This window comes from Rousettus aegyptiacus, unplaced genomic scaffold (assembly GCF_014176215.1).
Source record: "Rousettus aegyptiacus isolate mRouAeg1 unplaced genomic scaffold, mRouAeg1.p scaffold_m13_p_4, whole genome shotgun sequence".
NCBI classification, from domain to species: domain Eukaryota; kingdom Metazoa; phylum Chordata; class Mammalia; order Chiroptera; family Pteropodidae; genus Rousettus; species Rousettus aegyptiacus.
This window is the reverse complement of record NW_023416307.1, coordinates 146,323,224-146,348,380: the sequence shown is the minus strand read 5'-3', so window position 1 is coordinate 146,348,380 and position 25,157 is coordinate 146,323,224. Positions and strand designations below refer to the sequence as shown.

The window sequence follows — 25,157 nt, the reverse complement described above, 5'->3', positions numbered from 1 at the left end:
AAATATGCTTTTAAACTCTATTCTTATTCCGGTATGTACCTGTAACTTATCATGGTATATACCTATACATTGTTTTTGACTGCTGCTGAGCATTTCATAAATGCATATACCATATTTCACACTTCTACCCTAGGCGGCCTCCAACTCCCCCACCCCCTTTAGTGTAGTGAGGAAAACCCTCATGCATGTTCCAAAAAGAATACATACTTGCCCTTGTTTGAGCTGGATTTCAGGTAATAGGACATACGAAAACTTAACGTTACTAAGCATGTACGATGTCACTAAGGGACTAATGTCAGAAGTTTATTAAAAGTTCCTATTTCCCAGTACCCTATCAATATTTGCAACAATTGAGGCTTTATTTTTTGTCAGTGTGGTATCTCTTTTATTGTTTAACTATTATTTCTCTGATTAATAGTGAGAGAGAGAGAGCATTGTTACATCCTTACTTGCCATTTAGGTTTCTTTCCCTTTAAATTGTCTAGAACCATTTTGTGTGTTGTGGGACGGGTGAGGATATGGGCATGGGTGTGTGTTCCACTTTTTAAATACTGTTATAAGTATTTCTTTGAATATTCTGTATATAAATCAACAGTTTCTATATGCTTTTGCATTTTTGTTTATTTAAGAATTCATTTTCTATCCTAAGGTCCTAGCAATGGTCCTTTATATTATCAGTTCTTATATCTTCCTCCTATAAATAAAAGCTTAGAACAATTCTTTCCAATCTTCCTGATATTATAAGCCACTGGGGAATATTATTGGCATCCTGGAGTAAATACAGGAAGCTACTCTCAGATTCTACTGGAAGTGACCCTTCAGGGACACTGACTACACTAGCTTCTGCCACTTCTCCTGGAGGGGAGACGATACCATCACCTCAGACACATGTCAACCATCCAGGCATACCAATGGTCACTCATTATTTTAGCACACTCTCAGCTCTTTCCCTCTCAACTCTAATCATTGCCATACTGGTACCGTCTGGAATTCCGGTTGTCTCAGCTAGCCAGTGCTGGGCTGGTGCTGTTTATTGTTTTGTTTGTGCTGAGAGTACTAACAATGGCTCCCGTAGGAAGGGGAGGAGGAGGGAAAGTGCCCACCTAAAACCCTCATGCCATCTCGGTTATTAAATGAAAGTGCCTTTCCCCTCTGAGAAGCAGTTTCCCACACACTTGGATCCCAAACCTTCTGCTGCCCAGCTTTTTTTTTTTTTTCCCGTCAGTTTTTGCATTAGTTTTGCACACAAATTGTTGAGTTTAGTCAAGGGCATGAACAGCTATTTTGCAAACTTTCAAACACAGGAAACCTTCTCAAGGTCCACGTGCTCTTTTTACTTTGTGAATCCCCATTCCTCCTAATGTCTCACTAAAAATTTATGCCCAATAAAAGTTTATTTATTGACTGATTTTTCCCTCGGCATCCTACTTCCATCAAAACAACAATGTGAAAACAATAGCTAGACTATGAGTGTCTCCTATGAAATTCATAAAAGTTACACCTTGAGCATAAGGGTCTGGAAAGAATTCAGTAAGATAATAAATAAAACATGTGATTGCTAATACACAGTAAGAGAACATTGCATTTATCATGCAATTCATGCATTTGTACCCCTTTTAGCACCTCATGAGACATCATAAATACGAGGGTGTCTAATAAACATTTACTCAAAACAATTCCCCCTTGACTATTTACATCAAATCTATCCTTTATAAAAGACCAAATAAATCCCTTTCAAACATCACATCAACTTTTAGATTCTTTGCCTGCATCACCCTCCTGAAGGGTGGAACTGTGAGTTTTTTATAACCATCCCACTCATGCCTTTCCTATTAAAAAAGAAAACATTTTGCTTTTGATCTGACAAATGATAACTCAGCTTTTGCTTTCTTTTGGGCAGTCTAACTCTTATAGCCCATGACCTTCATCAGATCATACTTCACCAAACTTGACATCTTTAATATAACTTAGGTCATGTTTTCCTTTTATTAAAAGCATTTTTCCTATTTCCAGGGCCACTCCAGTCAAAATGTATACTAGTTTTTGCTAAGATGTTAGATATTTCATATGTTGCCTACATAAATTTACTATTTATCTGACCCTTACTGCCTTGTCAAAGAAGACACTTAACAGAACAATTGCATTCATTATAAAGATAAATAGAGAATTCCAGATGTACATTTACAGGCTACAGATAGACTATAAATGGTAAACTACATGGAGATGTAGATTCATTCCCATGGAAAATGCATACTATATACCAAGTGAAAAAAGGTTGGTTTCGAACAAAATATTGATAGTCTTGATATTTTCATTTTGTGTTTTAGTCAATTCAGGTTGCTATAACCAAAATATCATATACTGGGTGACTTAAACAACAAATATATATTTCTCATACTTCTGAAGCCCGGAAGTTCAAGACCAGGTGCCAGCACAGTCTGGTTCTAGTTGAGCGCTCCCCTCCTGGTTTCCTCACATGGCTGTGAGAGCGAGCTCAAGTCTCTCCAGTTCCTTATAAGGTTACCAATTCCATCACAGGGGTTCTACCTCCATGAGCTCAGTCAAACCTAATTACCTCCCAAGCCCTTACTTGCAAATACCAACACGGTGAGGCTTACGGCTTCAGCATATGAATTTGGGGGAACACAAGCATTCAGTCAATGAATTGTGAGTATATCACTGTGAAAGGCCTTAATTATACCAAAAGGAGAGCTGCTATGTTAACTGAGTGGGAGTATGGATGATTTTAATTATCTTTTTTTCAATCCATATTTCAAATTTTTCCTACACTGTGTATAAAACACTATATCAGTTTTCTATTGCTGTGTAACAACCATCTCAAAACTTAGTGACCTAAAACAATAACTATGTCACTGTTTTTCTCAAATGTATAGATCAGCTGGCTAGTTCTGGTAATCTCAGCAGGTTTGGCTGATCTTGACAGGGCTCACTAGCTGCCTACTGTCAGCTAACTGATTGTGTGAGCCTGCTTGATCTAAGATAGCTTCACACATATGTCTGGTAGTTGAATGGGCACCAGATATGTCTGGCTAATATATCTCTCATCATTCGGTAGGCTGGCTCATGCTTAATCACACAGCAGAGGAGAATTTTGAGGGAGAGCGAAGCTTAGTCTCAATACTGGTATAATATTATTTGCCCCATATTTTATTGATCACAGCAAATCACAGCCAGCCCAAATTCAAGAGGTAGATTCCACATCTTTATAAAAGAAGCCACAGTCACATTTCAAAGGATCATGGATATAAGAAGGTATATAAGTGTGGTCTTCTTGCAAATAATCTGCCACGATTATATGTTATACAAATGATAATACCCTTGTTTGCTAGGATGTCCATCCTATTCTCATACAGGGCAAATATTTGTTATGAGCCAAGCAATATTTGTGGGTATTTGACATGCAAGTAGACATAACTCCATATTAGAGTTTCTGAACTCAAACTTGCTCCTCTATTTTTGTTCAACTATCTATTAATGGCTTAACCGGTGACTAAGACATCCCAAGGTTTACAAGCCTGGACTCATTCATTCTCTCTCTTGCCCCATCGTCCTGTTACCAATCTTAGAGATGATATCTTGCAATTACTCTAATATGTATCCTCTCATTTTATTCCTCATGGACACTACTTTGGCAGGAGACTATCATCTCTCCTCCTGAGCTACTGAAAGAACCTCTTGACTTGATCCTCCAAGTAAATTATAGTCCATTCTAGCCCACCACATTCTTCTCTTATTTATTTTTCCAAGAACAGTTCTGATCATGCTATTACTCCACTTGAAACTTTTAATTGCTCCCTTGAGACTACTGAACGCAAATTAAATTTCTTATCATGACCATGCCATTCCTTTAGAGCTTTTGGGGGAATGTGAGCATATGATATAAATTATATTAATCTCAGTTATTTCCTCTTAAAATGGGGTCATAATGCGATCTACTCACTCTAGGTTTGTACGATGACTAAATAGGATAATGTATATAAGGTACAGTACTGAGGAATATAATGTGATCTCTTCAAATGTCATTTATTATTACTGTTTATGTTCTTTTTATTCTAGTCCCTAATGCATATTTTTATTGAACATGTTACTCTGCATATTTATATTTAATCACAAAGTCCCCTCCCTCTAAAATGTCATCCTCTCACCCATGTCACCCTCAAGATGGAGGTATCTTGTTTTACAATTCATACAAATAGGATTTTCTCTCTCTGTATAATATATATGCCTCTTTTAGAATTCTGATCACATATTACTATAAATGATAATTAATAAGTCTGCTAAATTGCTATATAGCTAAGGACAGACAGACCAGCTTGAAATATACTGAAAGAAGCCCATAGTTAGTCCCCTTATTTTAGGATAGCCATGCCCTTTGAGAAGGCCTGATACCCTCAGTGTTTTGCGTGGCCCTATCTGACACCATTTTTTTTCTCATATATTAGACCTTCAATCTCACCTAAGAAAGTGATGATCTCCATCTCCTTTAGATCTCTTGTATGGCCAAGGTCATTTATTTTGCAGCCTGTCTAATGATGTCAACCTGTTTGCTCCTAGCCCAACATGTACTATCACTGACTGACCAAGAATAAATGTCCAGAAGAACCAGAATAAAAGTATCTGGAGCAATTACATGTCTGAATTAGACCAACAACTTGTCTTTCAGATAAAAATCCCTAAATGTTAACTAAACTATTTAGAACTTCATTCCTCAAATCCAAACAACAATTTCTCTTCCTAGTGAGATTAGGATTTTGAGAAAAGGAAGTTTGTCTTTATCACAAGTGAATCCTGCAGAGAATCTAGCACAGTGCTCACACAAAGGAGCTGTTTCCAGAATAGCAAAACACATGTAATTGAACAATTTATCTTTTACTTGGTCCCCTCTACTTGGCTAGGCGGCTGATAGCAGATTATTTTTCAGTCTAGACCCCTCACAAGCAACATCACCAAGACAATATGTCGTAAGTATTACTAAATGAAAAAGAAATATTTTAAATGTTAGCCTGACACCATAAAACCCTCCAGTGGTTTTCAAATGCTCTCCCAGTAACTACAAACGACATGGTTTGGTCTCATGAGTCTGACCTCACCTTCTATCCTTCCCTATCTTCTTTATTTCAGATACATTGTTCTTCTTTCTGTTCCTTGAAATCTTATTTCATTTGTTTCCCCTTGCTGGAGCTGTTTTCCCTTTGAACTTTATAGGGGTTTCTATTCTCATCACTTAGACTTTCTATAAAAAGCTCTCATCCTCCAGTATTCTCTTTTTAGAGAATCTATTATTATTATAACTGTATTTATTCAATGGACTGCTTGCCTTTCCCTAACTCCCATAGCCCTCAAAGACACTTTAGAATTTTAATTTCATAAATACATGAACAATGTTCCCAGGAATTTACCATAACACTCAGCATATATTAGGTATTAAATAAATATTTGATGAATTAATATATAAATACACACAAGTTGACATTTCTTCTATATTAATAACTATGATACATTTCTTGATTGTCAAAAAGTCAAGATGAAGAAAACTCTAAATCTAAATGTAAAAATAGGATCTTTTCACCAATGAGGAGGTTCTTCATTCGGAGGACTTATTGAACTATCATTTGTGCTCTGTTCAGGTCACAGATTCTGTGATCAGAGTTTCAAAACCTATTCTCATCACTGCAACTCTCCTAAGAAAAATCCCTAAATATCAGGTATCTTATTTGTATGTAGTTCTTCACAAACTAAGTCAGAGGTGATGTCCAAAGTCAGCCCCTCAGAGTATCAATTTCAATCATCAACCTCAAGTCTATCTACAAAGGTGGACAGACTATCCTTTCTACATAGCAAAAATGTGCAGAAATGAACTTGTGTTGCTTATAGACCCCGTTGCAAGTATTAACCTTCACATCCCACATATGCTCATCTATTCACATCCTTACTCATAGGTTTTTATATTTTGTTCATCTCAGAACAAACAACGTGAGACACAAATGTAGAGTACAGTTTCATCCATGATCAGCATGTGTACGTGTATTCACTTGCTAGGGCTTCCGTAACTAATACCACAGACAGCGAGGCTTAAGCAACAGAAATTTATTTCTCACAGTTCCAAAGGCTTAAGCCACCCAATGGGCAGTTCTGGTTTCCTCTGATGCCTCTCTCCTTACCTAGTCTCAGTGTCCTCACATAGTCTTTCCTCTGTGCACAGCATCCCTGTCGTCTGTGTGTCTTAATCAGCTCTTCTTATGACACCAGTCAGGTTGAATTGGGGCCCACACTAGCTACCTCATTTTAACGTACTTACTGCTTTAAAGACCCTATCTCCAAATATAGTCACATTCTGCATACTAGGGGTTAAGGCCTCAACACATGAATTTTGAGGGGACACAATTTATCACAAGAGGAGAGGAAGCAGTAATTTCCTCACCGGACTGTGGAGAATAGCACTGTTCGGTTCGGTTTCCTCCTTGCTGTTCTCTGCAGGCATCCTGTCTTTTATATTGGCCCACACCCCATTAAGTTGATCAAATAGAGAAACTCTCATGAATTTCAAAGGGGGTCTTCTCTTTAGAAGATCTCTAAAGGATATAGGGAAGACACGGATGGGCTGGATTTACTGAGGACTTCAAACAGAGGCTCCAGCACCCTCACATCTGAATTTCCGTCGAGCTTTGCTCTCACCAACCCTTATTAGAAAAATCCTGACTTCTTTGGCTGAAACACTGTAAATTCAATCTGAACCATGGTCATTATTCACGACTATACTGAAAAACCTTCTATGTGAGGCACCCCTGTGTGATTTTAATAAGGACCTAAAGGAGACACTGCTTATAACAGGCCAGCAGGAAGTTTTGGTTCAAATTGCAGAGGTTCTCAGGGGACTCAGACTCTCTGTACCAAACATGGCAAAAGATGTGGCAAAAGCTTTGACAGGCCTTGAGACACTTCTGCTCATAGGTGATGAGTCAGCCTCTGGGAGCACTGGGCCATCAGAGGAGCAGGCACTAGCAACAGACTTTTCTGCAATTTAAACCAAGCAACATCACGACTGAGACAGTGTATTGAAAGTGTCGGCAAAGATGTTGTTACTCTGTCGTGAAAAGTGGAAGATATTTTTATTAAAACTTATTATCATCAAATGGCTTATGGGATGTGGTACAATGTCAATTCAAGGGTCACTTATACTTCGTCAGAATAAAGTGTTTTTAAATAAACATTCTCTCTTTATATAAAATAAACAAAACAAAAACAAGAATTGAATAGCCTTTTAAATAAAAATGAAATGTTATATAAATAAAAGCTAAGATCATATTAGAGGAGGCACCTGGACCTTTCACACTGCATCGAAATAAATTAAAGTGCTAAATGAGCATGAGAATGTGTCATGGAGATTGGGAGCTTTGAAAAATACACTACTGTTTTCCAAACTTGATATTCATCAAGAAAATTTTAGAACAATACTTTTCAAACTAATGCGATGATGGATAGTTTTTGTCGATGTTATTGTGGCTTTGTTTTGCTTTATTCCCAATCTACCATGGACTGATATTTTAGTAAAAGTCAATATAAGTGAGTTAGGAAGATGAAATAAAAACCAAAGATAAATAAAACATAAAACTCATTTAGTTTTATTGCTAGATTAAACAGACATTAAATTACTTTGCCACCGAAGTTCCCAACTGCTTACTCTTAATTTCTGTATTTATTTCCCTGTGTACTGGGGACAAATAATTCACATGGTTGGAAAAATGTGAGTTATGATTTAAGAATAGGTGACCTCAGTTCAGCTCGCTAAATATCAGTGTTTCCAGGAAACACAGTTTGACAATCACCATTAAAATACTAAATGTATGGTACACTTGTAAAGAATTACCAAAGTAATTCTCTTTAAAAGAAAAATGTAGAGGATCTCTCTATATTTTGTAATATTCTCTATATTTTGTAATCATCTCTAATGTTTTTGTTTTTCATTGTATTTGCTTTTCATGGCAAATGTATTTGATACCATTTTTGTTTCATTTTTAAAATTCAGTTCTATTTTTGGTCATTTCACTGATTTTATTTTTACTTTTTAAAAAAAAGTCCCTTCAGTATGAATTCAGACACTTAACAGGTCTTCACATCTTGTGGTTTTTCAAGTTAATAACTGGCCTGGAAAGTTGTATAGATTATATGAGAGAAAATAAGTAATTTTATCTAACTTTTATAAACTGTTTAATATAGAAGAATAAACTGAAAACCTGGATGGATGGATGGATGGATGGATGGATGGATGGATGGATGGATGGATGGGTTGGGTGGGTGGGTAGGTAAGTGGATGGATGGGTCGATGGGTGAGTGGATGGATGGATAGATGGATGGATGGATAGATAGGTGGGTGAATGGATAGATGCTATATCTAGACCTTCTAACTTCTCTGAAAATCAGAAATTGCTCCTCCCCCCATATTTCTTCAAATTTAAAGATCAGGAACAATCAGAGAAGATCCTAACACAACTGAAAATTCCCTATAGACTAGTTTTGCCCACAAATCCTGTCTGACACTTGAAGTTGGAGAGTGAATTTAAGGGAACTTCACAACCCATGACCATCACAACTGTACGACACACATTTTCCTCAGAATACTCTTGAGAATGTGCCTATTTTATGACATACCTAATAACAAGATTGACTGTTAAATTATCACAGTTTTTAGTTCTGCAAAGTGCCAGACAGTTTTCTTAAGCTAGATTAAACTGAAATAGATGAGAATGCACTATACCACTTACTGTGAATGTGTTTCTACAAGGAATATATGCAGCATTGCATTTCCAGGATAAAGACTCTGCATGAAGGTTATACAATGACAAAGAGTGTGCACTGCATTGCTCGAGTGAATCACTCCAGTCCTTCTGATCACAGTGAATTCTGTGCATAAACACCAGCACGTCAATACTGAAAAGCCACTGTAAAGTGGAAGTTTCAAAACCAAACGAATGGCATTAGCACTGTTAAAAGTAGTTTACTCTCTGGCTCTTTGTTCAAATGACAGAAAGAGCTTTCTACCCAAATCTGTGCTTGGAAACTGATGGAGACAAGTAGCAACAGCTTCAGGGCTTCAGATAATTTCTCTATGTTTTAGCTCTCTTCATTCTATTTCTCTCAAGCAGTGTTTTGTCTCAGGAGGGCTGTTATTTAAATTTGAGTTCTATCTTTATGACTGATATACTAAGAGGAAAGTCAGAAGAATGGAAAATTTTGAAGAACTGTCTCTGGTGAGATTCTAGAAAGGCAGTGTGATCTATTTTCTGTTTTAGTTTTGTAAGATGCCAGCAAAACATTGTTCTGTGCAGAGGAAAGGACTTCCTCCTGTCCTCTGGGCCTGTTGTCGTTTCTTTACATGGCGGCTTGAGCCATGATGCACATCTCCAGGGGTGGTGGGGTAGGGGCAACAAAAGGCCTTAAATAAAAGGATAAACAGGCTATTTTCCTGTCATTTTGGAGCACCAACTATATACCATGGAAAGTAAATTTAAATGTTATTTCATGTATTAAATAATATATCTGTATTAAGAAGTAGAATGTGAATTGCATATACCTTAAGATAAACATACTAGGATTAAAATTTCCATGTTGGATAAGCTCCTTATGCTTCCAGCCTTTCCCCTTTCCCCTGAGCCAGCTGCACCTTCATTTTCATCCACTGGTAGGGATACGTGATGAAAAGATCTGAGCATTCCTGAGGAAGAAAGGGTCACTTCAGCCCTGGTTAAGATGACTGTGACTACACGGTCCCCTGCAAACCAGGTTTTGTTAACTGTAACTCCTGAAGCAGTTTTATTTTTATCATAGTACTCTTTTAAGACTTCTTGTCTAAGATTCCAACCCCATCGTACATGCTTCCAATACAATCTTGGCCTCATTTGCTCTATTTCATCTACTTCACGCCCTACTGATTTTCTCCAGGTCTTTTCTCAAACCTGGTGTCTTAATCTGCTTAGGCTGCCATGACAAAATACCACAGACTGGATAGTTTAATGGACAGAGTATATTTTTTCATTGTTATGCAGGCTGGAAAGTCCAAGGTCACGGTGCTGGCTGAATCAGCTCCTGGAGAAAGTTTTCTTTCTGGTTTGCAGATTGCTGCCTTCTTGCTATATCTTAATATAGTACAGAGGAAAGTAAGAAAGAGAAGAGAGAGAGAGGGACATCTTTCTCTTTTTATAAGACCACAACCCCACTGGATTAGGACTCTAGCCATATGATATCATTTAACCTTAAATAACTCCTATAAACCCTATCTCCAGACATAGCCCCACTGAGGGTTAGAGAGTCAACATACAAACTATATGGAATACAATTAAGTCCATAGCACAAGGCAACAGCTCCTCCACCAGAAAAGTCCAGTCAAGACTCTCACTCATATTAGACAATCAGAAATAGAAATAGGGAGCTTGAGGGGCTGAGAGATACTCCTTCTCTTGGATATGAAGTACAAGGGAATGACTTGACATGGTACCAAGGATGCAACATGAGTCACGTTGGGAAAAACTCACTCTTACTCCCCGAGTGAAAAAGCTTAGAAGGAACTCGAACATAACAACATCGAATGATGCTGCAGATGAAAATGAGGAGCCCTAAGGCCAGAGCGAGGCAAGCTATGATAATGATTTGACACAAACTATTGACAAATATGGAAATATTTTTAAGATGTACTAAATGAAAAATATAAGGCGACAACATCTATATGATCCCTTTTATACAAATGGCATGTAATAAATATACTCACAAATGTATATTCACATGTGACAGAAAGAAAGAAATAGAGAGACATATAGATAGAACTTTTAGAAGGATACGCCAGTAATTTTTAACTAAATTTGTGGAGGGAGAAATGATTGATGTGAAGACCAAGGCTTTCATTTTCTACTTCGTATGTCCATGTTCTGCTTAAATGGCCTTAGCATGTAAATGTATTTTAAAATAATTTTTAATGTTAAATAGGTAAGTAAGTCTCTTGATAGTGGATTTAGAGATTTTAAAACTTTATACCACAATAAAATTTTGTCGTGATAAAAATAAAAGCTGAACTCTATGGCTATGCAACCCTGAACAAGCCCAATCCCGTCTGATCTTGGAAACTAAGCAGGGTCGGCTCTGGTTAGTACTTGATTGGGAGACCACCTAGGAAGACCAGGTGCTGTAGGCATAAAAAATAAAAAAAATAAAGAATTGTAAGCTGACAAGATCCTTCCAAACTGTGAGGTCAATCAAGAGCTGCCTCGCCGAAAAAATAAAAATAAATAAAAGCTGAAATAAGTTTAAAGCCCTTAAAAATTACTGTTTAAAGTAAGGTTCACCTGGGAAAATCACTGGGGCCATCGTAGAAGCCTCCAAGAAACACTGCTTCCCACCGCCAACCCCGCAGCCCTCATCCCTCAGTCCCCTCTTCCCATGCCATGAGATTCCCTATGTGAAAGAGCAAGTGAGACAGACAACATGACCTGAAATGAAACCCCAAGGCCTGCGTCCTGCTTCTATCACTAATAACAATATAAACTTATCATTTTATACCATGGAACAATAATTTTCTCATTTGTAAAAGAGATATGATATCTGCCTCACGAAGTTCTGTGAGTTTCAATGATAAAATATATGTGAAAACAATTTTTAAACCATAATACATAAATATTATTTAAAATGAGTGAAACTGCATTGTAACAAAAACCTTATAATACTTTAGTAACCAGAATTAACTTCTTGGTAGTACTTGACATGGAACTTCTTCATATTCAGTTTTCTCTTTAATATATAATAATTTGGGGCCATCTGTGCTTTGAAAAGCCTAAGAGAAGGAAAGAAGGATGGAAGAGAGGGAGGAACGAAGACAGGAAGGAGGACTGAAATTCTTTCCAAAGAAGATGCTCATTTTATTCTGCTCAAAGAAAAACTGGGCTAGTTTAGTCTCCTTGAATCAAATATTAATGCGAGAAATACTAGCAGATTCTTTAGCAGTGTCTGATGTGTAATAAGCATTCAATACCATTATTTTTTTCAATGAATAGATGTAATCAAATTCAGATAATAATTTGACTAGCAAAAACCCCTTGTGCATGACATGAATAATCCTGAGCTTGGCATATTTATAAAGAGAGAAAACTGAGAATTGAAGTCAAGAAAAGTGAACAGGGCCCACAGCTGAGTCTCCCTTATTTTAACTGCTCCAGTGAGGGCCAGGATACCGGGGATAGACTGATTAAGGGATAGCACCTCTGAATAATGTATAATGAGTCATCAAACCAGTTAGAAAAGCAGTTCAAGATAAACACAATACAGTTTGCCAAAGTAAAAAAAAAAAGAAAAATCTTTCTCCTCAATAGAGACAAAAGGGAATATAATAATAAAGTTATTAAAAGTTTTTTCCATTTCAAAATGAAAGTGCTTTAAAATACACTATTCTGTCAGCCCTTCTCTCTCATGTCTCTTTCTAATCTCAGACAAAAACACTCCTTTCATCGAGGATAGCATATTTGATGTTTCCATTTTTTTTCTTAGTTCCTTAGCATGTTAGAAATGAAAAAGGAACAAGGAACAACATTTAAGCTATCTTCTTTTTAGTCATTTAAAAATTTTATAAAATACATCAAGCACTAAAATATGAAAAAAATGAAAGACACATACAAAACACGCATTCAACATGTGGTTAATATTTTACCTGATTTTTTCATTCTTAAGAAAAAAATCAACCAATACAGCTTTTGATTTTATCTTCTCAATTTTTCTATTTATTAATTTGTTTTTATTTATTATTCTTCCATCGATTTTCTTTGGCTGTATTATAATTACTCATTTTCAAACCTGTTGAGTAGTGACTTAGTTTAATAATTTCTTTGTGTTCAGGTTTTTCCCTAGTATATGTATTTAGGGTTACATATTTCCATAAAACAGTTTACATGCTTGACAAATATCATTTTATTGTGATTGTGCTTTAAATTTTTTATAAATTTTGATGTGATTTCTTCTTCAGACTAAAAATTATTTAGAAATATAGAGACAATCTAAATATATTAGAGTTTTTGTTTTACTTTTTAATTATAATTTTGATCTTTAATTTTAATTTTAATCCAATCTACTCGGAACATTGTTTGTGTGATGCCAATTCACGTATATTTATTTTCATATTTTCTTTCACATAAACATGAAAAGATATATGAACACCAAAGCCAAAGCAGTAAGCAGGATATTCTCTCACGGAGATCACTGGCATTAGCTAATTGATCAAGGTGTCCCTAGGAAAGAAATAGATGGGAAATCTACTAACTCTTACTTCCTCTATAAAAGCAGAAGAGTTCTAGGACTAGTGAACAGAATTATGGTCCCTCAATCAATTTCCCAACTGAAGCCACCTTACAAGATACAAATTCCCTGAATTAAAGAGGAGCAAAGTCCACCTGAGGAAGGAACTTGGGACACCACAAAAACCTTAATTTTTCTCTTTGCTTTTCCCAAAAGAACCTAAGGCCATTTACCAGGGTTACTGTTCTTTAGAGAAAGGCAATGATTACATATTTTGGAAATCAGTAATCACTGAACTGGCACTAATTCCAAGAGACCCATAACATCACTATGGTCCTCTGGTCAGAGAAGAAGTATATGGAAGTCAGGCCATCAATGGAGTTTTAGCTCAGATCCATCCACTAGTAAGCTGGGCATGTCCCCAAACCCATTCTGTACTTATGTCTCCAGTTCTAGAATGTACAAGCAGAATATACATATTTGGCAACTGACGGAATCCCTATGATGGTTCTCTGACCTATGGAGTGAAAGCTACTCCAGTGAGAAAGGCCAAGTGGATGCCACTCAACTGCCTCTACCTACAAAAATAGAAAAAGAAAAGCAAAACATATTCTTGGAGGAATAGCACAGATGAGTACCATCATCAATGACTTGCAGTGGTGATTCCCACCACATCCTCATTCAACTCCCCCATTTGACCTGTGAGAAAACAGGTGGACCTTGGGCTGAGGGCTTTTTTTTCTTTATCTGTAAAATAGAACTAGTTATACCATCTCACATGTTTGTTATAAAAGTTAAATAAAATACTAAAGAGCTGTCATTCAGTTAATGTTAATTAAATTTCTCCTTGAAGGTGCTGGTGGTTGAGTAATTAAACATTTCTTTTTTTTTTTTTTCTGCTATTTCTTTTCTCTACTGTGCTGCTGTTTGTTTATTCATCCTCTCATTAAACACTTCTAACCACTCTATGTTAGGTTCTGTGAAAGGCATCCAGAAAGCAATGATGGGCAAGCCACACTTAGCATCTATAATCTTACAGTGTACAGTTAGCTAAGAGATAGTCACAGAAAATATAAGTTCTATGATTATTATGAAGAGGAGTTGTAGAATGCATTGGGAGCTTACAAATGAATGCCTAATCTAGTCTCAGTGCTCAGAGAAGACATCCTGGTAGATCTATAAGGAAAAAAGAAGAAATAGGCTCTGGCAAGGAAAAGTGCAAGGAGATTCCAAGCAGATGCAGAAGTCCAGAGGATGGAGATGGCCTGAGGTATTCAAGAACCAAAGAGAAGGTTGCTGTGACTGAACTATAGTGAATAATGGGTACAGATGGTCATGTTTAGCCTACAGAAGTTGGCAGGGGCCAGATTAAGACTCACCTTCCAAGGTTTTGTTAGGATCTTAATCTTTTTTTCTAAAAAAATGAAACATGATTGATATGAATGAACTTAACCTCAATAACAGGAAAATGATATTTTATGAGGTCAGGGTAAATTCATTAGGTATTATTTAATATCTCTGTTTTCAAAATGAAAAGTCAAAGTCTGGGTAAGCTAAATATCATTCCCTAAAATCACATACACTTGCATCATGCAATTATGAACTAAACCAGAAATATTAAGGGTATTGGGAAAAGATAAAAGATCAAGTATGTTGCTTTGTTTTTTCATGCCCCCACATTACTTGAGCTGTCATCCCAGGACAAAACATAATCAGGCAAGTAAGTCACTTACAGGTCTGGTTAACCCAGAAAATCATGTAACTGACACACTAAAAGATTAGTAAAATCATAAAATGGTAGTTTCATTTATTAATGGTCTGCCTTTGGAGAAAAAAGGACACAAGGGCCCTCTATTTTGAAAAGGTTCTGTGTTCACTGTCTCTAAGTCTTCCAGGCAGATATGCATGATTGAAAGTCTATGTAACAAAATGAATGAATCATCAAAAATAAATGCATACCCATAAGGATACATATTTGTTCAATGGAAACATATTATATACTCTAAGTAAGGTGAATGGTGAAGAACTTTGGACTTGTAGCCCTAAGATTTAATATCCAACTTTAGCTTGGCCACTTTCTATTTATGTGAGTATGGTTTTTTAATTTTATCAGCTTACTTTAAAAAACGGGTATAATCATATTTAAATTATTATATATTTATAGAAACATAGCTAGAAAGGTCCTAAGAGATCATAAAATGACTCAATCTCAATCCTTCCTGTGTAAGGATGAAGATAGTGAGGTCAAAAAGAGTGAAAGGATTTGTCTGCAATACACCCACAACTTTTTACCTTAAGTTACATCTTGTTTCCAATATATAATATACTTACTAAACAAAAATAAGATAACATTACTTTTATGGAGACTTTACTCATATTATTTCATCCTCAAAATAACCCCATGATTTGATCCTTATATTGTGAATAAAGAAATAGAGAATCATAAAGTTTAAGAAAATTGCCCCAAATTTTATAGCTAGTAAATGTAGTTGTAATTTGAACACAGGCCTTTATTTATTCTTTCGCCCTTAAGCTTCGAAACACCAGACTGTCCATCATTCATTCTTCCTCATCTTTTCCTTGAAGCCTCATTCATTCTGCACATATAAAAAAGTGTTTTGGAAGAACATTATGACTGCTCTTGGGCCCTGCATTGGCTTCAGGAAGGCCTTGGTACATAAAGAATATGCTTGAATCAAAGTCTCAAATTTGAGTTAGTCAGCTTTCTAATCTTGTTAAAATATAGAAAAATCTCTAGAAAATAAACAAGTAGGAATCTGGTTCAAGTACACATTCTGAAATTTCATGGGTAATTTAGGAATTGAGAAGGTAATGACAAAAACTAGCATCTAGCTAAGGCTTTTCAACACTTCTATTTGTGATAAACTGCCATGAGTCCCGTATAGTTTGCACCATTTAAAAAAATGAGAGAACTGACTAATTTAAAACAACAAAGGGCTAGTAATACCTGAAGCAACCTCACCTAACATCCCACTAATACACCATGAAAGCACATAAGCAGAGCAAAATTCACAAGAGTAAAAACTAAAAGCAAAAGATCGCCTATTGCCAAACACGATTTAACTAACAACAGAACAACAGAACAGTATTGAGGGGAAAAGTAATGGTGGTCTAAACATACATTTGGCTCCAGAAATAAAACAACCATAACCAACTGAAAGAGGCTAAGAAGACTTTCTTAAGTCTAGTTTTCCTGAACAGATATTTTCATGCAGCAGCTTTACTGGGAAGATATTTGGAGCAACATCTCCAAAAGTAAGGGAAACAGGTTTAGACCTGGGGAGTTTAATTGTGATTCAGTTATCAGCTCTGGAGTATGGATGGCTCTACAGAGACATCCTCAAATGGAAGCAAGACCTTTGCATGCCCACACTGATCAGTCACTATATCCTGGTTGTCACCAGGAAGTGTACTTAACCTTTGATGGCTCAACTCTGTGCAATGATGGATAATTCATGGCTAGGGACCTTGAGTCATCAGTGGTCAGTATTCCTAGTAGCTGGGAGAGTATGTTCCTGTCTCCTGAAGATGTAAACCACAGCACTCACTGATGAAACACTTCCTTTTCCCATTTCTTACTAATTGCTCCCTGGCTCAGGCTGTACCAAATAGAAAAATTGAGAGTGAATATTATTTTTGAGGCTTATTAGATGTTCCTCTCCCTTTATCCTATCTTTCTATATATATTCAAAAATGTTCCTTAGGATACTTTTAGAGAAATCGAAGTAATGTGTCAAATATTTGGAGCCATCTTCTCCAGGAACAAAATATGTTGAGTATGTGAAATCTGGAAAATCCCTAGAAACGATATATGATGACAGTTGATATTTTAAAAATCGTACCTACTACTTTAGAGTTTAGACAACATCCTGATAGATGACATTTCTTCAAGTGTCCAGATCCTTACTAGAAAACTCCTGCTAGACATTAGTAGTTGGACTATAAACTATGCACAGTAATACTGCCAAGCGCAGAAAATAGGATAATTAGAGTCTGAGTCAAAAGAAGAGAAGCCGTGGCCAATACACCAACCCTGCATGTTGGAAACACCATGTCTAGAAAGATGTACCTTCATTTTAAATAATATCATATATGCCTGTGTGTATATATATAATATGGGTTATACAGAAAAAGAAACTGGAACATAACGTTGAGAACATTGTTCTAGACAGAAGAATAATATCTCAATATTAGTTTCTGTAGAATGGAAAGACATTTTGTAAAGAAAATGGAAATCAACTTTAAAAGGAATAAGTAGGTAAATAGATTAAATAACAAAGACATCAGGCATCTCAAATAACATAAATAAACAAACAAACAAATAATTACAGGCTAAGAGTTTTTTAAAGCAGCAATAGGACATTTACCATTGGATGAGAAACCAATGTGGCTGAGATAAGGAACGTTTGCCATAAAACTAAGCTTACGGTAAAAGAATTAAAATTCATATTGGTGCACTAGACTCTCCAATTAGCACACATACATGAGAAAGTCAAACCATACACATGTAACTCAAATCTGATCATTTCTTCAAATTGCAGAGCTGATAGTGTAGTTCTCTCTGAGAACCAGGGGAGTCAGTGGCATAAGCCTCATGCTAGGAGCAGAACACATACGTACTAGCTCATCCAGTCAGACAGAAGAAACAAATTCTTCCTCCGCCCCTTGTTCTATTCATGTCCTCATTGGATTGGATGATGCCCATTGGGATGGCAATCTTTACTGAGTCCACCAATTCAATGCTTATCTCATCTGAAAAACCTTCACAGACACACCCAGAAATAATGTTTAGCTAAATATCTGGACACCTCGTGATCCAGTCAAATTGACACATAAAATTAACCATCACACTAGCTTCTATCAAAAATTTCAGTAGGACTCAAAGTTTATCGTTACAGATATCACTCAGTCTGAAGGGATCAAAAAATAGGCTCCATTTTTTGATTGGAGGAGCTGCAAAATAACATTGCAAACAGTGTGAATAAAGAAAAGATAAAGAACTGTCTCCACTTTTAGAAATTGAGTTGAAATTCGCAAAACACAAAATAACCATTTTCAAGGGAACAATTCCGTGGCATTTAGTACATCCACAATGTTATGCAATCACCACCCTGATCTAGTTCCAAAACATTGCCTTCACCCAAAAGCAAACCCTTTAATTAGTTACACCTCATTTCCCCTTCCCCTGCTCCTAGCAACCACCAATCTACTTTCCAACTCTGTGGACTTCCTTATTATGGATATTTCAAATAAATGGAATTGTACAATATGTGACCTCTTATATCTGGCTGCTTAGCATAATGTAATTAAGTTCCATCCATGCTGTAGCATGTATCAGCACTTTATTCCTTTTTATGGCTGAATAATATTCTGTTTTTATATATATGCTACATTTATTTAATCACTCATCAGTGAATAGGTATTTGGGTTGTTATGACCTTTAATCACTCATCAGTGAATAAGTATTTGGGTTTTTGGACCTTTTTATTAGTGTGCTGCTATAAACATACATGTATATGTAGTTGTTTGAATGCCTGATCTGTTTTCAATTTTGGAGTATATACCTAGGAGTGAAATTGCTGCATCATGTGATAATTCTGTATAATTTTTGAGAAACCAACTGTGTTGCCTTCACTTTGTGACCAGTCACATTGAGAGCAGAAAGATTCATAGCAGAGGTAGCTTGCCTATTCTACAGAGTCAGGGGAGAGTTACAAGAAATAATGATGAGTAAAATTTAGCCAGACAAAGTCATGAGAGGAGGGATGGCTAATAAAGAATATTCCAAGAAGTATGAATTATTTCAAAAGCTTGATGACAAAAAAAAAAAAAAATAGGAGGATGTATTTTAAGATGAGCTAGACCCCACCTTATGCTGTAGAGCTTTGTATGCTATTAAAAGATGGCTGTTTACTGAAGAAATTTCTATTCATCTGCAGATGACCCAACTGCTTTGTTTATAGTTCTTATCAGTGACCTCGACCCTCCCAATAGATATTCTAGGTAGGCTAGTTTTCTCAAACACATATAGTGAAGGGAGAGTGTTTGTGGTTGTTTTCTGTTCCTCCAAACCCTATTGTAGAACAATACTTTTAGAAAATGCAATCAAAATGCCCAGCAGTTTCCAATTGCTATAAAAGATTCTTGTTAACCCTCACTTTCTGTATTTTATCTTATTGTGGATAAGTAACAAATATGTCTGCTCTTTGAGTAGCACTGTTTTAGGCTATAACTTGGATTAATTGTCTGCCATTATCTGAGAGTCTACATGGACCAATCCCCTCTCATCTTCTACCCCCATTACGTTAAGTCAGCACCACAAATTTAAATCACTCAAGTCATCAGCCATCATCCAGGTTATTAGCCTTATAAGGCTTTATGCATTCATGGAGTTGACTGTTTCTCTCATTCCTTTCCATTTTGCCCAACCTCTCTGTTGTGCCTTTGAAAACTCAGGATATAGAAGAACAATAAGATCCCCTAAAGTTTTTGGCCCATGTATGATTGCCATCCCATGCTTTCCTTGGTATTAAATGCCAATTTCGTTCAGGACAGTGAACTTGTCTAAACCAGTCATGTCATTCAACTTTACCTTTGCCAGATACTTAATTTTCTAGCATTCTTCTCAGCAAGATGTGTCCATTTGACAAAATTCTAACCATTGATTCAGTAAGGGAAGCCATCTAAGAGTCTTTTGGAGAATTCACTGAAGAAAAGCGAGAATCACTTGGAAAGGGCCAGTTTCTTGCTACCCCACGCCCACCTCCAACTTGGTAGATTTGAATGTTGTTTTAATATTGAGACAATGCAGTGAAATGCCTAAAAAACCAACCTGCTGAGGATGGCAGAGAAGAAAGCTAGAAAATATTCTGGGTCACAATGACACTGGTAGATGCCTGAACCTGTGTCAGTCAGGAGTCTCTATCATTAGACTTTGTTATATGGAAAAAATCCTAATTGATATAACTCCCGGACACTATTCTGAACTTTGTTTACACCATCTCACTCTAACAAAAACTTGGAGGCACTCTCTGGACGCTGCTTCCCCTGAAGTCCTCTCAAGTAAAAGTATTTCTCCCCCTCCACATTACATGTACCTTGTAGCTTAAGTGTACAGCATATATTCCTAATAGTAATTTTTTGAGCAGAGATTGGCAATGTTTTCTGTCGTAATACAAATAGTAAATATTTTCAGCTTTTCAAGAGATAAAGTCTATTGACGGTATTTAACTCTGTCACAGTGGCTCCAAAACCACCATAGACAATGCAGAAATGAAGGGGTTTGGCTGTGTTCCAATACAACTTTATTGCAAAAACAGGTGGTAAACAGGATTTGGCCCACAGTCCAGATTTTCCCAAGAACATTCTGTTCTAGATCAATGTTCAAAGTTCTTCCTTCAAAGCTTCATATCTTTTGAAACACAAGACAAGTTGACCAACCATCATCTGATCACTTCCCTTCAAACCTTGTGGCATTACAAACTAGCTCACTAACTTCCTCACCATCGACTACTCCTGCCATTTTTGATCACTGAAGATGACCTCGTTTTTCAGTTCCTTTGCCTCCTCAAAAGAAGTGTTTTTCTTTAGAAATTTCTACTTAAGTAATTCATACTAATAGTTCAAATCTATATATTGTTATCAACAATAGCATCATCTCTTATAATAGACTTCTAATTTCAGGTCATCATTTCTGGTCTTACCAGCTCACTGACTCTCATCCCCTATTCCAATAATTCTTTACCCTCATGGAACTATACATACCCTGTCATGTCCTCACTTATCTTCCTACCCAGTGTACAGACCATGGTCTAGAACTATAAACAGTACTGTGCAAACACTCTTCATTCCCTTTTCCTTGTTTACACTATGACTTACTCATCAGACAACAAACAATCATGAATAAAACTCAGATGCCTATTGTGATGGTCAATTTTACATGATGACTTGACTTGGCTATACCCACACAGCTAGTAAAACGTTATTTCTATATGTGTCTGTGAGAGTGTCTACAGAAGAGATCAGCATTTAAATCAGCAGATTGAGTAAAGAAGACTGCCCTCACTAGTGCTGGTGGGCATCATCCAGTCCCTTGAGGGTGAGGAGAACAAAAAGGCAGAGGAAAGGCGAATTTGCTCCTGCCTAAGCAGAGACATCCATCTTCCCTTGCCCTTCGACATTAACAGTCCTGGTTCTAAGGTTTTGGGACTCGGTCTAGGACTTATACCATTAGCCCCTGGATTCTCGGGCCTTTGGACTTGGACTACAATTATACCACCAACTTTCTTGGTTCTCTAGTTTGCAGATGGCAGATCATGGGGCTTCTTGGCCTCTATAATCATGTGAGCCAAATGTTATAATAAATCTCCTCATATATAGCTGTATATAACCTATTGGTTGTGTTCCTCTGGAGATTCCTGACTAAAACACCTGCCTAGGGAAGATACTAAGGAGCTAAAAGTTGTTGGAGAAAATCCCAAAAAGGTGTTGATGGTTTTTTCACACTTACAGCCATAGAGCTAAAAGTATCACTACCCAAAAGTTCTGCTATGTTTCCCTAATAAATTTATTTTTCCTTTCTCCAAGATGACTACATTACATCTTCTCCTTGTCCCTGGCATAGACCTGGCATGATTCTTTATTTAAAAGTCAAATTATTTATTTATGTATTTAAAAAGTCAAATTTATCACATAGAAGTGTTACCTCCTCTCAACCCTAAATCTATGGATCTTCCTCATCTTCACCCTTACCATGTGTCTTCTCTTTATTTAAAGAGAACAGTTATCAAGGTGGTTGAGAATATGGTTTCTATTGTAAGACATCTTGGCTTTAAACCCTAGTTCCTCTACTCAATAGCTGTGTGAGTATAGAGAAGTGGTTTAACTTTCCTGCACCTCTGTTTTGCCCTCATTTTATTCAAAACGGTGATAGAATTGTGGGGGTATGGCCCTTGACTGCAAAATAGTGATAGAATCTATCTGTCAAAATACTTTCAGGGATTGAGTTTACATTGTTCAAGTGCTTAGAACAATCCCTATTGCGTGGTAAGTGCTTAGAAAATGTTAGATGTATTTCTCATTTATTATTAAAATGAAAGAAGTGCCTCTACTCCTATATAGAGCTAGCTTATTCTCTTGTGTTCTAGATCTATTTCTAGCTATTCCACTTAGGGAGATCACAATGAAAGCTGAAATGTAAACAGGCTATAGCAACAACTACATACAAGATGCTTTATATATATATATATATAAAGATGCACACGCACACACATAGATTATAATACAATTGGAATAAAATGGATACAATTTCTGTTAAGATCTTAGATTTCTAAACAAATACCTTCCTGCCTTCAAGCCTTATGTGCTGTTATGTTATGTTGGTTAAAAAAGTAAGTATGTCATTTCTTGCTCTAAGATCTTGTATTCTTCTAGTATTTGATGTTAAATGTGTTTTAAGGTTATAAATATTGAAGTAAGCTTGGATTCAGATTTTGTTGGGTCTGAAATTCATACATTTAAAAAAATACATATATATGATGTTAAGTAAAGAAATGACTTACAAGGCCTAAACGAGTGAAAGGCCCTGTAGCTTAAGATTCATTAGCTTCTCCTTTAATATCTTCGACAACCATAAAACGAGGATGTTAGTATCTCCCACATACTGATGAAGAAACAAAGTAACTTGCTAATAGTTGCTGAGATAATAAGTGGCCTTGCTGGGATTTGTCCCCAATCTCCTGGCTCTAAGACCAGAGTCCTTTGCCTCCACATTCATGATTCCTCTATCCTTATAGGCAAAAGGAAGGTTGGGATCCCAAAAGTTACCTCTTTTGTTCAGCTGCCTCTTTCTCACTATTTACAAACATCATGGGTATGATTTTCCTTCAATTTTTAAAGTTCTGCTGCTGCTGCTACTACAGGTCACATGGGCAAGTCTCCTAGTCTCACTAGGTTAAAAACTAATAGTGAACATGCCAACCGTTAAAACACACAATCTCAGTGAGGGGGTGATGATTATCAGGCATTATACAATACTTGAAGCCACAATGGCAGGTGCCTTCAGATCTCCTAGACCCCTCCCTGCCTGATCAACCCTACTCACAAAGAGAAGAGTAATCAGTAGTTCTAAGAATGTATCTGTGAAGCAAGCATGGGGCATGTTCACACATGCTAATACATGTTAACACTTCCCTGTCAGCACAGGGAAGATTCCTGCTGTAGGATAGGAAACAAAGAGCAGTAAGATTTAGATTCCTGAATAATAGCCGTGTTAAGACTCTGGAGAGGCTAGAAGTAAGAAAATGTTCCTAAAAGGTAAGTCCAGGGCAACAAAAGAACAAGAACAGGATCTCTAGCAAATAGATGCCAAGAATGAAATCACAATAATATTGCCACATTTGTGGGGAAAGAAGCCATAAATCATGTAAGCATCGTTGGTATGTCCTTCATGAGGCCTTCTGGCTGAGTACTTCCAAAGTGTGGGCATACTACTGATCCAGGAAATCTCTCTCCCAAACAGACAGGCCCTGTTTTCTCCAACCACGTACAACTGCAGTGACATCATCAACCATTCATTTATTGCATTTCATAGTACCACACTAAATATATGGTTGGGTACAACAGTACTTATTCTCCAGCTGCCAACTATCTGATAGAAGAAATTTGAAAGATCAGGATGGCTGATTTCAGAGACCATTTTGTTTTAGAACCCTGAAGCCACTAATGATTTGCACTGCTTTTTGTTATTCTTTTATGTAAATGTAAATCCCTTAAGAGAAGAATAATGTCTATTCCTTAATGTGTACCCAAATATAATTTTATGGAAGTAGCTCTTATGGGATTCAGAGTGATTCGAATCCTCTTTAATCCGCTCATTGGCCATGGACTATAAATTACTTAATTTCTCTGTTCCTTTGTTTTCTCACCTACATATTTAAACTAAAGGTGTGAGGCTTAAGGAGGTGTCCCATATGACAAGCCTCATGTACAACTTGCTGCGTAGAAGATTTCTCAAAAAAACTACGCTCTTCCTCCTGTCTCACTTACGGCCCCATCCCGTCGGTTGCCACACTGTCTGCTTCCCCTTCCACTTCCTTCGAGCTTCCCAGAGACATCTGCCTTTCTCAAAACTTTCTCATCATAAAATATGATGTGAAAGTTCATTGCAGCTCATTTGTTTACACATTTACAATTTTTTTTAAAGCTCCAAGTATTTAAATGTTTCATTAACCCTATGATGCTCCATCAGAGGGCACAGATTTTAAAAGCATATAGGGGCTGCATCTGAACAAGCAAATCGTTACTGTGCACCTACTATTTGCCAGGTGGTATACTAGAAATTAGGGAAATAAATATGGTCATAAAATGTAATACCTGTCTTCGAAAAATTTCCAGTCGATGAAGGTAAGCTATAGATTATAAATAAAAAGGGACCAAAAAGGAGGACAGGCTAAAGTAGCAAAAAACAAGTCAGTGTTATGATGAGCCATACTGAAGCTTGAGGTAATGTAATATATATATATTCATCATTCATTTTTTTGCATCCATTTTGACTTTTTAAAATATTGCGCTAAAATATTATTTATCTCAACTACTGAGTTCTTGTTTTCTCTGTATTGTACATCTGACTAAGGATACTATGGACTTGTGTTCCCTCCCAAATTTACAAGTTGAAGTTTTAATCTCCAATGGGACTGTATTTGGAGATATGGCCTTTAAGGAGGTAATTAAGGTTAAATGAGGTCATAAGGTGGGGTCCTCAACCTATAGGACCAAGTCTCCTTACAGGAAGAGTGTGAGACCCCAGGAAAAAGGTCATGCGAGGACACGGTCGGGAGGTGGCTATC

The 25,157-nt window shown here is 36.7% G+C and overlaps 1 long non-coding RNA gene and 1 pseudogene across 2 annotated transcripts in view; one reads left to right on the top strand and one right to left on the bottom strand.

Moving 5' to 3' along the window:
• LOC118601651 overlaps window positions 1-25,157 on the bottom strand; it is a 343,923-nt gene that overhangs the window by 61,478 nt on the left and 257,288 nt on the right. The window lies entirely within an intron of this gene.
• LOC118601862 lies at window positions 11,085-11,203 on the top strand (annotated as a pseudogene).